Below are 5485 nucleotides of genomic sequence, written 5' to 3'. Positions count from 1 at the left end.
GAATGTTGCTGATGTGTGATGTAGACTGTGTTAGTTGATGTGTAGATTGTGTTAGGAGTGTTGGCGGGTATGTTTTCGGGACGACGTAGGCTCATTTAGCCAATCATAAATGGCAAATATTACTCATTTTACTTGCCTCATCACGCAGTAGTAAAGCCAGACAAAAAAACAACTAAAGTAAGAGTTGTTTTTAATGCATCAAGATCTACTAGCTCTGGGAACTCCCTAAATGATATCCTATTTACGGGACCCACGCTCCAACCAGATTTAATGCTACTCATTTTAAATTGGCGTATATTCAAATACGTATATAACGGAGAAGTCGAAAAAATGTATAGACAAATAGTCGTATATAAAGACGATCAAGATTTTCAGCGAATTATTTTCCGAAAATCTCCCAATAGTCCACTCCGCGACTATAAATTAAAAACAGTTACCTTTGGCGTCAACTGTGCTCCATATCTAGCCATTCGAACACTCCACGAATTGGCAGAAAACACCAAGTCAGAATTTCCTCTGGCAACCCAGGTGTTAAAAACACAAACGTATGTAGACGATATCCTGTCTGGAAGTCACAGTCTTCCACAAGCATACGAATCACTATCACAAGTGGTAAAAGCCCTCAAAACCGCAGGGTTTCCGTTGAAAAAGATAACGGCGAACCACCCTAATATTTTAAAAAATATACCACATGAAAATTTGTTAGATACTAATTTCCTTAAATTCGAAAAGGAAAGTACAACAAAAACTCTGGGGATCCAATGGAATGCGATATCTGACCAGTTTTCATACACTACAGAGTCAATATCTGCGTTATCCGCCATAACAAAGCGACAAATTCTATCCTCTGTGGCGAAACTTTTCGACCCCGCAGGATGGCTTTCGCCAGTTATGATACAAGCCAAAATCCTAATACAAGAATTATGGTTAGATGGAACCGACTGGGACGAACAAGTAAAACCACTTCGTTTAGAAAAGTGGTCCCAGTTTGCAAACAATCTAAACGATATCTCACAGATACAAATCCCACGTTGGGTAAACTATGCCCCAGAGCACAAAGTCGAACTACACGGCTTCTGTGACGCTTCTGAAAAGGCATATTGCGCAACTATATATGTTCGCACACAAAGCGACATTGCGACCACAAGCCACTTACTAGTAGCAAAAGCAAAAGTAGCTCCGTTAAAAACAATAAGTCTGCCACGACTTGAACTGTGTGGAGCGCTACTACTAGCCAAACTAGTATCCATGGTGCGAATGCATTTAAACATGGCAAAATACAAACTATATCTGTGGTCCGATTCTGAAATCGTACTCGCCTGGTTAGAAAAACCACCACATGCATGGAAGACGTATATTTCAAACCGAACGTCTCAAATACTTGACCTAGTAGGATCAGCCACTTGGCGACATGTAGCCAGTGCTGACAATCCTGCTGATATAGGTATAAGAGGGTGCAAACCCCTGCACCTTGTCACCACCACCCTCTGGTGGAATGGCCCCCGATGGTTAACCGAATCTTCTGATTCTTGGCCACAATCGCCCATGCGCAATATAATTGCCCCAGAAAGTCGAAAAATCGACTCCTTTCACGCAACATTGCAGGATAATGACATCCTGGAGCGATTTTCCTCATATCCCCGAGCACTCAGGGTTCATAGAGCGACTCAAAATTAAACTTAAGGGAGTAACTTCATTACACTCCCAATGCGATACAGGGACGCAGCTAGACTTACAAAAAGCAAAGGTCGCTCTTATCGCATCTACGCAAGCGCGTTACTTCAGCCGAGAAATATCATTACTAAGAGAATCGAAGCCGATAGATAAAAAGAGCTCACTCTTAGTCTTAAATCCATTCATTGACACGAAAGGAGTACTCCGTGCGAATGGTCGGCTTGCCAATTCAAGCCTAACGTATAACGAACGTCATCCCATAGTTATCCCAGAGAAATCACAACTTGCCACCTTGTACCTTAACTATGTCCACGTGCTATTGCTACACGCAGAACATCGCCTCATGCAACAAATAGTCCGTCAAGAGTTTTATATTCCAAGACTCAAGCCCAAAATAAAGAAATGCATTTTCATGTGCAAGATCTGCACTATGCATAAGCAGAAGATGCGAACGCAGATTATGGCAGCACTTCCACCGGAACGCTGTAACTTCGCTCTGCCTTTCACCATTACAGGTGTCGACTTTGCTGGGCCTTTTGAGATAAAGGCATCCATGTTAAGGTCTCCCACCCTCATGAAAGGCTATGTGGCTGTCTTTGTCTGTTTCACGACAAAAGCAGTGCACCTCGAGCTATGTACGAATCTGACAAAGGAGGCTTTTCTCGCAGCATTTGCTCGCTTCGTCGGACGACGTGGTTTTCCGTCAAAACTCATGAGCGACAATGGCAAGACAATTATAGGAGCTCAAAGAGCCACAGAAAAACAGTTCGTGAATTTTGTCAAACAAGTCTCACCTGAAATTGTACAAAAGTACGCTCCCCAAGGTATTAACTGGCAGTTTATCCCTCCAAGCGCTTCTCATATGGGTGGTTTATGGGAATCAGCTGTAAAAAGCTTCAAATCCCACTTTAAAAAAGTAGCTGGAAACTACAAATTTAATTATGAAAAATTAACAACATTATTTTTTTTATTTTTTTTTATTTTGTAAAAACACCCCTTTGGGTAATTTATTTTATAGCAATCTAGTAAATTAATACTAATAAACTATTTGTTTCTGACTTAAATTTATACGGTTTTAAAATTACAAAATGCTTATCCTATGATATTCATTTCAGATGTTAAACTTATACATATGTATGTATTATAGTCACTATTTTAGTGAGACCTGAACAATGAATATTTTATTTTATAGTTCATTTTTATTTTTTTTTTTTTTTTTTTTGTTTACACAAGTTCGAAAGGTTTTACTCGCTTTAATCTTCTGGTAAGGCCATCATTATTAAGGAGCTGGAGAGCCTCAATGTTGATATGTTGTTGAAGTCGTTGTGCATGACTTTGAGCATACTTTTTGATGACGGTGTCAACAGTTTTTACATTCAGATCCGTATGCAAGTTGTCATTGCGAATGTACCAGGGTGCATTAACAATACCACGAAGTACTTTGTTTTGAAATCTTTGGATAATTAATCTGTTGCTTTGACTGGTACATTTCCAGAGTTGAATACCATAAGTCCAGATCGGTTTAAGGACTTGTTGATACAAGAGTAGCTTGTTGTATATTGACAAGGCAGAATATCTGCCTAATAGCCAGTACATTTTTCTGTACTTAAGTTTTAATTCTTCTCGTTTTTTTTTGACATGTGATTTCCACCTAAGTTTAGTATCAAGGGTCATACCAAGATATTTTGCTGTATTCTCATACGGAACTATTTTTTGGTTCATAAATATTGGTTTGTGCTGTATACGTTTATTGGTGAAATCGATATGCACTGATTTGGTTTCATTCAGCTTAATGCGCCAAGTAGTTGTCCAGCGTTGTACTTCTGCAATGGCTTTTTGTAATTTTTCTGTTGACTCAATATTATTGTCGCCAACGGCTAAAATTGCAGTATCATCAGCAAATGTAGCAACAATATTTTCGTTAAATGTTGGTAGGTCACTAGTATATAAGAGATAAAGAACTGGTCCCAATACACTACCTTGCGGAACTCCCGCTTGGATTTTTTTTAGGACAGAAAAAGCGTCCTCTTGTTTGATTCTGAAATAGCGTTCTGATATATATGATTTCAGAATTTTCGAGAATTGTGTTGGAAGTAACATTTTAAGTTTATAGTTCAATCCTGCATGCCAAACTTTATCGAAAGCTTGTGCTACATCAAGGAATATTGCTGAGCACACTTTTTTTTCTTCTAATGATTTTTCTATTGTATCAGTTATTCGATGAACCTGATCAATTGTAGAGTGTTGATTCCGAAAACCAAATTGATGATTTGGAATAAGATTTTTCTCATCAATTATTGGTTTTAATCTTTTCAATAAAAGTTTTTCAAACAATTTGGACATAACCGGAAGCAGAGAAATTGGTCGGTATGATGTGGTTTCATGGGGTGGCTTTCCAGGTTTGGGTATCATAATAACTTCAGCCACTTTCCATAATGACGGTACATATTGTAGTCTGAATGATGCATTAATCAGATTGGTTATTTTAAGTAATGCTTTCCTTGGTAGTTCTCTAAGTATCTGGCCGGTGATCAGGTCGAAACCAGGAGCTTTTTTAGGGTTCATGGTATTTTTAATTTCTTTTTTGATTTCAGCTAGAGTGACCCGTGGTATTTCCATATTTTCTTGTGCAATAATGTTTGGTAACAGTGTAGTGTCATCCATCGTGTTGGGTTGAAAAATCGTTTCAAGGTGTTCAGCAAATCTGGATGCTTTCTCATAGTTATTTCTAGCCCAGCTACCATCAATGTTTTTAATTGGAGGGGTTTGCATAATTGGTCTTTTCAGTCTTTTGGTAGACTTCCAAAGTGAATATTCAGTACTTGAGTCATTTGTAAGTTCACATAGAAACGCACTCATGGTATCATTCTTAAATTGTTTAATTTCGTTTCTCAATTGAGACGTTAAGTTATTCAGTCTAGTTTTATCTAGTGGGACTCTGGATTGTTGCCATTTTTTCCTCGCTTTTCTTTTTTCAAAAAGTAGTTCCAATATTTCTTTAGGATAATTGTTACCTTTTGGTCTTAAACAAACTTCAGATGTATTTTGTAGAACAATCGGCGAATGATCTGAATTTAAATCGAAAAGATCTTCTATTTTCATGTAATTGCTTGAAACATCTTTTATGATAAAGAAATCAATAAGATCAGGAACCTTGTTTGGGTCGGTAGGCCAGTATGTGGGTTTGCCCGTTGATAAGGTTTCACACCCATATATTTGAACCGCTTTTAATAACTCCCTTCCTTTAGTTGTGATGAGCCTCGATCCCCAGTGCGTGTGTTTAGCATTAAAATCACCACCAATGATGAATCGTTTTCCTATGTTTTTGAAGAACTCTTCATATCTATCACACTTAATATTGTGTTTCGGGGGGCTGTACAAGCTAACTACCGTAATGTTACCATTCTTTGTTTTAATGTTTATTGCCGTTGCTTGTATATCTTCCGCTTCCAGTTTCATTTGCTCATTATGGTTGAGATTTTCATTGATTATTACCGCACTTCTTCCCCTTGCTGCATTTTCTGGATGTATAGTGTGGTAAACTTTATATCCTTTAAATCTAATGAAAGATTGTTTAGTAAAGTGCGTTTCTGATATCAGGCACAAGTCTAGTTTATTTATGTCCAGGATTGCCTGTACTTCTTGGTGATGGTTGAGCAACCCATTTGCATTCCATGACATAGTTTTAATTGTTTTAGCCATCAAGACCTTCTTTTTTGATTAGGTGCAGTCTTTTTAGTACTGCCCTCAAGTTTATTAACCCTTTTATTGATTTTAGAAAAAGAGTCTTCTAGGTTGGTCATTTTATCAA

Source organism: Bactrocera oleae, chromosome 2 (assembly GCF_042242935.1).
Source record: "Bactrocera oleae isolate idBacOlea1 chromosome 2, idBacOlea1, whole genome shotgun sequence".
Lineage (NCBI taxonomy): Eukaryota > Metazoa > Arthropoda > Insecta > Diptera > Tephritidae > Bactrocera > Bactrocera oleae.
This window is presented reverse-complemented; position numbering follows the sequence as displayed.